General features: G+C 44.6%; 1 long non-coding RNA gene across 1 annotated transcript; it reads left to right on the top strand.

Annotated features, from left to right (window-relative positions):
• Positions 1-1,042: 1,042 nt before the first annotated feature.
• On the top strand, positions 1,043-8,573 carry LOC309332531. Its single transcript, XR_014152122.1, has 2 exons — positions 1,043-1,613; positions 8,187-8,573. It is a non-coding gene; the product is annotated as an uncharacterized lncRNA (long non-coding RNA).
• Positions 8,574-9,584: the final 1,011 nt, after the last annotated feature.

Genomic DNA, 9,584 nt, shown 5'->3' on the forward strand with positions numbered 1-9,584 from the left:
AGTAAGGCCTTTGAAAAGGTCCCCCATGATATTATTGCAAAAAAGCTAGTAAAATGTGGGCTAGACAAAGCTACTGTTAGGTGGATTTGTAACTGGTTGACGGGCTGAACCCAAAGAGTGCTCATCAGTGGCTCACCTTCATCCTGGAAAAAAATGACTATTGGGGTTCTACAAGGTTCTGCCCTGGGCCTGGTGCTATTCAATATTTTTATAAATGATTTGGATGATGGAATAGAGGGCATGCTAATCAAATTTGCAAATGACTGCAAACTGGGAGGGGTTGCTAATACACCAGAGGGCAGGGTCAGAATTCAAAATGACCTGAATAGAGAGCTGGGCCAAACCCAACAATAAGGAGTTCAGTAGGGAGAAATGTAAGGTACTACACCTGGCTAGAAAAAATGAAATGCACAGGTGGGGGACACTTGGCTTGACAACAGTACCTGTGAAAGGGATCTGGGAGTCTTAGTCGACCACAAGCTGAACACGAGTCAACAGTGTGATGTGGCAGCTAAGAATGCCAATGCAATTCTGGGCTGCATCAGTAGGAGTATAGTGTCTAGATCAAGCGAAGGAATGCTACCACACTATTCTGGTTGGTCAGACCACACCTGAAATACTGTGTCCAGTTCTGGGCACCACAGTTGAAGGAGGATATTGTCAAGCTGGAGCATGTCCATGTCTATTGATGATATCCTATAACATGAAAAAATGATATCCTATAACATTAAAAGGAAAAAATCCCAAATTTGTCTATTTATTCAAGGCACTACCAATAAACACTCCTCCAGAGAAATGAAAGAGCTGACCAAAAATGTACATCTATGAGTACACATAGGAAAGAAATCCAGAAGAGGAACAAGCTAAAGGGAACAAGGACACAAATGCGAGAGAACACGTAAATGTGGCCTCCATGTGATTCCCTTCAACCGTAAAGAGTAAACTATCAGATCCAGATCCATGCAGATCTCTACAGTTTGTTAAGGGCGTCGGGAACTGTAGTTTCTTCAGGGCTCTGGAAAGCGCAGTGTGCCAAGGGAGCTGAGAACTGTAGTTTAAGGGTGCTGGGACCTGTAGCTCCCAGGATGTGCATATGCACGCGTTTGCTTTAAACGCTATTCCGCAACCCAAAAGAAGGTTTATCATGAGGACTACACTCTTGTGCACGGAAATGAAATTACAAAACCCTTGGTTTTTATATTTTTTAAAAATTGACAGTGTAGGTTTGCTTGGAAGGGACTTGAGTGTTGAGATGCACCAGGTTGCTTATAAGTGCATATCTATATAACATATGGGACTAAAGGGGGTGGGAAATATGACTATGTCTGAACTGTAGTTAAATGCGGAGAAAATATTTGCGGTTCCTACGGAACCTACGGGGTGGGCACATCTTTAAAGTTCTTAAATGTTACAAACATTATGCATGAACCTATCCTTTTGACTTGACAGCTCAGGGAAGATACCAAGCTTTATGAATCCTATAAAATCAACCCCTTTGACAAGTTCCTCCATTCCAGCACCATTTTGCTCTTGGAAAAAAGACTCTTTCCCCTTCCACCTCCCCAAGCTTGAAGACATGGGTACACACCTCCTGCCCCAGGAAATTCCTAGAGGTGACAATTGCTGGGCTCCTTGTTCTCATCCCCAGACTTGCCTCCGGCTCCAGACATGCCAAGGAAGTTCTGTTATACTTTGGGTGGTGGGTACTTAAGACATGTTTGCCTATGATGCTAAGCTTATACTGTACTTGGGTGTTGCCCTGACATAAGCTGTCTATGCTAATCTTGTGTAACCCTCCCCTTTTGTGACATGTTAGTGATGTAGCAATGATGTATTGATGATGCTGTGCAAACTGTATTCTGACACATGGTGGGAAAGTTTTCAAAGTCAATGTGGCCCCATGCTCTGGGCTCACTGGCTGCTGTTGAACCTGTTGCGCAACAATAAAGGCTCTGAGTCTACTGACTGCTGTTTTGCTCCAAATTGCTTGTTTGCTGGAATTTCCTTCTTTTACTGACCACATGGACCTGCGGGGGGACCTGTACCCCGAGGAGCTGGGCTGTTGAGTAGTCTCTCAACCCGGAATTTTCCTTAACAGTGTGGAACCTCTAATGGAGCAATCTCCCCACTCCCCCTCCCCCAAAAAATATTGTTTCTTAGACTGTCCCTGTGGCTGGCTTTTTGTTTTTTTAAGAAAAGCACATTTCACATCAAATTTAGCTGTGGATGAAGCTGGCGGAAGGGAGGGGTCACTCTCTCTCTCCTAAACCTCTCCTGTCCACCACCACCCTTTTCTGGGCACAATTATTTTAGATAGCCCACCCCTATTTCGTTCCTATGCAGAGATAATGCCCAATATGCTGCTATTACTATTACTATTACTATTCTTAGCTTTGGAATGGTCATGGGGGGTAATTCACAGGAAATGTGGGGCTTACTGTGTTTCTTTTTTTAAAAAGATCTGTTTGCAAAAGGTATGTATAGAAAATCAATCAATCAATTAGTAATAGGTCCTCAAAACACCTGGGGGGGGGTACTGCTGCTAGAAACTATTCCCCCTCCCCGCCCGTCCCACTTCTAATGCAAACCCCCTTCCTCAATCAAGATGGGATTTCAGCTAAAATAGAGTTGGACAACTTGGGGGTTTCAGCAGGAAATTCAAGGCAGCCCCCTGCCTGAATGAGACTGGATTCCCCTGCTAAAACGAAGAAGGGGGACTGTTTAGGAGAGAGATCCAGACAAACCCGCTTTTGAATCAGGGAGGGGTTTGCCTGAAATCCCGCCCAGCTGAGCAGAATTTAAGCCGGCTGCCTGGCCCTTGGCAGGATGGCACACCGAGCCTCCTTACATCTGTTCAAAGGAGGCTGCAAAGCGGGGGGACATGCTTGTATCATTTCGTGGTCTTCTTTATTTCTATGCTCTTGTTTATTTCTATGCTCTTTTAGATGTGGCTTCATAGCCGAGCGGGGGAATTGAACCCCGGTGCCTCCCAGGTCCAAGTCTGGCAGTCTAACCAATAGGCCGCACTGCCTCTCCATCTTCCTGCTTGAAGCAGCCCTTAATTGGGGACCCATATTCCTGCATAAACCAGCTTTCTTTTTAGGACTGTGAACTTGGCTTTGCAACTCCGGTAGCCGTACCGTACACCAAGAATCCTGGGAACTGTAGTTTGTTAAAGGTCCTGGGAACTGCAGCTTTCTTAGGGTTCTGGAAACCATACTGAGCTCTTTGGAATTCTCAGAGATTTTTTTGGGGGGGAGGGGTTGTTAATAGATGCCGCGATATGGTACCATGTGGTCCCAGTGCAAAGGAAAAGAGCTAAGATCTTCTCCCTTACTATAATGTCCAAACAAGATGTGATGGGGAAGAAGAATGAGAGGTTTGTAAGGAGTCTTCAATAATTTTCCCAAGGCAATACTTATGGTTCAGGGCCTCATGCTATTAGCCTTTCTTGTACATGGAGATCCTTTATGAAATGCATTCAGGCCCATCAAACAAATCTGTACTGAGATACACATACTGTATCACCATTTTTACTGCTGGAACTGCTCTGAATCTGACTTCAGGAAGAACGCGTTTTAACTGCACAGTGTCCTGGAATAGACACTCTGTTTTGGGGAAAAAGGGAACAGAGTTCCCTCCCATTTTCCACTTCCTGATGTTCCAAATGACCAGTACCCTGGAGTTATGATTTGTGTTGTTGTCAGGATTCTAACTGGACTGTAACTGACCTAAGAATTCTGCAGAGCAGTTGCTGCTGTGGCTGGCCGGCTGCTCAGGCGAACGTCAGCTCTGTGGCAAATACCTGCTTTGTTCCTGGCACGCTCGACTGTAGCTGAGGAAGGCATTTCACGTAGGTTTATGGATTAAACATTCCTCACTATGCCATCAGCTGTGTTTATGCTCAGTGGAAAAAGATAGGTGCAGTAAAGGTAAAGGGACCCCTGACCATTAGGTCCAGTTGTGACCGACTCTGGGGTTGCGGCGCTCATCTCGCTTTATTGGCCGAGGGAGCCGGCCTACAGCTTCTGGGTCATTATTAAGCCGCTTCTGGCAAACCAGAACAGCGCACAGAAATGCTGTTTGCCTTCCCGTCGGAGCGGTACCTATATATCTACTTGCACTTTGACGTGCTTTAAAACTACTAGGTTGGCAGGAGCAGGGACCGAGCAATGGGAACTCACCCCGTCGCGGGGATTCGAACCGCCAACCTTCTGATCGGCAAGTCCTAGGCTCTGTGGTTTAACCCAAAAAACAGCAAAATCATGAGCAGCTTCCCATCCACAACAGGTTGCTGAGGTTCTGGCCATTTTCACAGGAACAATGCAACAGTAGATTAAATCAGTAGCAGTGTGCTGGAAGAAAGTCTGAGTGTCGGCTTCTCGGGATCAGGTGTCTCTACCTAACCAGGGGGTGGGAGAGAGCAGGGGAACTCTTTCTTTTGCTGCTTCTTTCTGTGCATGGAAGGAAGAATGCAGGAGGAAGGATGTCCTTCAATGAGTAGACGTGCTTGTTATTCCCTCTCTCACTGCATCTTGTCTTCTCTTTTGTTTCCAGGATGTCTGCCAATGTCTCCCCTGGTCCCCTCCTCTCCAAACCCCCCATGCGGGTGAAAGAAGGCTCCCTGGTAGTCAGGTGGCTGAGCTTAGTTTCCAGCCTCCAGATAACTGCATTCCTCGTGGATATTTTGGCCTTGCCGATGTGCATTGTGTCAACACTCAGTGTCAACTGGAGAGTGTGGCGTGTGGAAGACATCAAGGGGATTGGCTCTGGAAACATCTGGATTGGAATCTGGGATGTCTGCTTTTGGAAAGACCCTTCTAACGACGGCAACTCTTTTTGGCATTGCGAAGATCTCAATGAGCAACATCCAAGCCTCCCGAGGGAAATTTTTATTGCACAGGACTTAATGGCATTAGCTACCATTATGAATTCAGTGGCCCTAGGATTAATTTCATTTGCCTTGTACAATGTGTTTGAGCCCAGAAAACATAAGGATTTTCTCTTTCGCTTTTTTAGGCTTGGAGCTGTGCTGAACTTAGTTGCAGGGATACTCGTCCTGATTTCTGTGGTATGGAACATGTCTGCTGTCTTACAAAATGGGGAAATTGACTTCCCTGAAACTTTTGAATTGCCTCAAATTCCCAGTGAGCAGCATATTGGACCTTCTATTTATCTAGGCTATATCGCTGCGGGTTTCCAGCTGCTGAGTGCAGCATTGGTTGGGATTGAGAGATGTTGCACCAGGACCACCACAACAGATACATGTCTAATAGAAACTGTAGTGGTGATTACCCCAGGAAGTGCAGTGAATAGTGAGAGTCTAACTACTTGTTTGAAATGTGGTTCTTTGCTAGATCTGGTAATTGAAGAGAAATCCTCCACAGTGGTGATGGAGGAAAGCTGTGCAAGTGATCTTGTCATTCCCGAGGAATCCTGCGCAGTAGAGATGGAGGAAAGCCGTACGCCCCAAAGCTCACCTGAAGGACATCAAAGTCCACCTGAAGTCCCAAAACATACTATTATACATGTTATACCCTACAACAGGGAGTCGTAAACTATCAGACCCAGATCAACGCAGATCGCTCCATACACGGATGGATCTGTGTGGATCAGGATCTGATAGTTTTGTTTTGGGACTTCAGGTGGGCTTTGATGTCCTTCAGGTGAGGAGGCCCTTTTTTATGACTAGTAGTTATTTATTTATTTATTTATTTATTTATTTATTTATTTATGATTTTGTTGATTTACAAAAGTGTGCAATGTCTCTCTTTCAGGTTTGTACCCCATGTAACATTTTTATAAATCATTTTCATTTGTTGAGACATTAGAAAGAAAAGGGGAAATAGTTGGAGGGGGGGAACGATGGGTGGGGGGTGGGGTCGGGTGGCGATTTTTCTATTTACTCACTATACGTAGGGTTTGGTGTTAGCATTGTTTGTGCAGGTTCTTTGCTGTTTGCTTGTAATTAATAAACCAATTAATAAACCAATATTAATTAAAATATTGACTCGGTTCGCATGATCTTGGTCGGTCTTTTTTTAATAATTTTTTATTGTTAAAATAATTCAACATTAAGGTACATACAAACATACATTTCATACAACATACCTACATACATACAACATACCTACAACATACCTACACTCAATCCCACAGATAATTCCCATCACCATCCACCCCCCCTCACCCTTTGTGTTAGACTTCCAATCTACTCAATTGCAATTTCTTTCTACTTCTATTACTTTCTTTCACACACCTTTAACCTAATTTCATATTTCTTTTTCTATTACACATTGTTATCCATCTTATTTAGTATTCCAATATTTGAAACGAAACTTATTCTACAGGCAATACCATTTTTTATTCTAATAGGAGTTCTGATTTTCCGATATAGTTTTGCAAGTATCTTTTAAACACCTTCCAGTCCCTGTCTGCCTTCTCTTTTGAGATCCTTCCAATTTCTCCCATTGTTTTGGATATATTGTAGTACTCCAATAATTTGGCAAGCCGCTCTATCTTTGTTGGTACAGTACCACTTTTCCAATTTTTCGCAATCAATAGCCTTGCGGCTACTGTTGCATATAAATATAAGGTCTTGTCTTCTTCCTTTAGGCTTCCTGGTACTATTCCCAATAAAAAACCTTCTGGTGTTTTCCTAAATGAATATCTGAACATTTTTTCATTTCGTTATATACTCCAACAAATGCAGTGTCAAATCACACCTGGAAGGCACGCCTACAGACTGGACTATCAAAAACGTGGATGCAGCACCACAAAAACATGGATCCAAGGCATGGAGCCTCATGAATTCATACGATTTTTATAGTGAAGCAAAATAAAAACACCATGATACTGTAGACCACTTTTTAGTCTGTAAGCAGAACCAAAGAAATCATGAATCCATTGTTTCGTGCTGCCGAAATGGCGCAAAACATGGTTAAAAAAACACGGACCCTGATGGATCCTCATGATTTTAGCATTAGATCAGCCCAAAGTCACCATCAGATCAAACATCATGGCCATGGGCACAGTATCCACCACAAAAATCCCAGATCCATGGCTTCCTGGTGACACCGTAGCCCAAACACGTGGTTTTGAAGCACAGGTCCTCATGGATCCTCACGCTTTTTGCTCTGGGCCACCCCTAAATCACCATCAAATCACACATCATGCCCAGGGGCATAGCTTGCACCACAAAAAACTCGGATCCACGGCTTCCTGGTCATACTGTGGCCCAAAAACGTGGTTTCGAAGCATGGATCCTCATGGATCGTCACGCTTTTTCCATTGCGCCAATCCAAACTCATTATCAAATCACACATTATGCCCAGGGTCACAACCTGCACCACAAAAAAACTCGGATCCACGGTTTCCTGGCCACTAGGGTACACATAGGAAAGAAATCCAGAAGAGGAACAAGCTAAAGGGAACAAGGACACAAATGCTAGAGAACACGTAAATGTGGCCTCCATGTGATTCCCTTCAACCGTAAAGAGTAAACTATCAGATCCAGATCCATGCAGATCTCTACAGTTTGTTAAGGGCGTCGGGAACTGTAGTTTCTTCGGGGCTCTGGAAAGCGCAGTGTGCCAAGGGAGCTGAGAACTGTAGTTTAAGGGTGCTGGGACCTGTAGCTCCCAGGATGTGCATATGCATGCGTTTGCTTTAAACGCTATTCCGCAACCCAAAAGAAGGTTTATCATGAGGACTACATTCTTGTGCACGGAAATGAAATTACCGGTTTTTATATTTTTAAAAATTTGACAGTGTAGGTTTGCTTGGAAGGGACTTGAGTGTTGAGATGTACTAGGTTGCTTATAAGTGCATATCTATATAACATATGGGACTAAAGGGGGTGGGAAATATGACTATGTCTGAACTGTAGTTAAATGCGGAGAAAATATTTGCGGTTCCTACGGAACCTACGGAGTGGGCACATCTTTAAAGTTCTTAAATGTTACAAACATTATGCATGAACCTATCCTTTTGACTTGACAGCTAAGGGAAGATACCAAGCTTTATGACTCCTATAAAATCAACCCCTTTGCCAAGTTCCTCCATTCCAGCACCATTTTGCTCCACCATTTTGGGGAGGTGGAAGGGGAAAAAAGACTCTTTCCCCTTCCACCTCCCCAAGCTTGAAGACATGGGTACACACCTCCTGTCCCAGGAAATGCCCAGAGGTGACAATTGCTGGGCTCCTTGTTCTCCAAGGGAAGCCAAATCTCATCCCCAGACTTGCCTCCGGCTCCAGACATGCCAAGGAAGTTCTGTTGTACTTTGGGTGGTGGGTACTTAAGACATGTTTGCCTATGATGCTAAGCTTATACTGTACTTGGGTGTTGCCCTGACATAGCTGTCTATGCTAATCTTGTGTAACCCTCCCCTTTTGTGACATGTTAGTGATGTAGCAATGATGTATCGATGATGCTGTGCAAACTGTATTCTGACACATGGTGGGAAAGTTTTCAAAGTCAATGTGGCCCCATGCTCTGGGTTCACTGGCTGCTGTTGAACCTGTTGCGCAACAATAAAGGCTCTGAGTCTACTGACTGCTGTTTTGCTCCAAATTGCTTGTTTGCTGGAATTTCCTTCTTTTACTGACCACATGGACCTGCAGGGGGACCTGTACCCCGAGGAGCTGGGCTGTTGAGTAGTCTCTCAACCCGGAATTTTCCTTAACAGTGTGGAACCTCTAATGGAGCAATCTCCCCACTCCCCCCCCCCCAAAAAAATTGTTTCTTAGACTGTCCCTGTGGCTGGCTTTTTGTTTTTATAAGAAAAGCACATTTCACATCAAATTTAGCTGTGGATGAAGCTGGCGGAAGGGAGGGGTCACTCTTTCTCTCCTAAACCTCTCTTGTCCACCACCACCCTTTTCTGGGCACAATTATTTTAGACAGCCCACCCCTACTTCGTTCCTATGCAGAGATAAGGCCCAATATGCTGCTATTACTATTACTATTACTATTACTATTCTTAGCTTTGGAATGGTCATGGGGGGTAATTCCCAGGAAATGTGGGGCTTACTGTGCTTCTTTTTTTAAAAAAGATCTGTTTGCAAAAGGTTTGTATAGAAAATCAATCAATCAATTAGTAATAGGGCCTCAAAACACCTGGGGGGGGGGTACTGCTGCTAGAAACTATTCCCCCTCCCCGCCCGTCCCACTTCTAATGCAAACCCCCTTCCTCAATCAAGATGGGATTTCAGCTAAAATAGAGTTGGACAACTTGGGGGTTTCAGCAGGAAATTCAAGGCAGCCCCCTGCCTGAATGAGACTGGATTCCCCTGCTAAAACAAAGAAGGGGGACTGTTTAGGAGAGAGATCCAGACAAGCCCGCTTCTGAATCAGGGAGGGGTTTGCCTGAAATCCCGCCCAGCTGAGCAGAATTTAAGCAGGCTGCCTGGCCCTTGGCAGGATGGCACACCGAGCCTCCTTACATCTGTTCAAAGGAGGCTGCAAAGCGGGGGGACATGCTTGTATCATTCCGTGGTCTTCTTTATTTCTATGCTCTTGTTTATTTCTATGCTCTTTTAGATGTGGCTTCATAGCCGAGCGGGGGAATTGAACCCCGGTGCC

The sequence above is a fragment of the Podarcis erhardii genome, assembly GCF_964252035.2.
Source record: "Podarcis erhardii genome assembly, chromosome: 2".
Classification (NCBI taxonomy): Eukaryota; Metazoa; Chordata; class Lepidosauria; order Squamata; family Lacertidae; genus Podarcis; species Podarcis erhardii.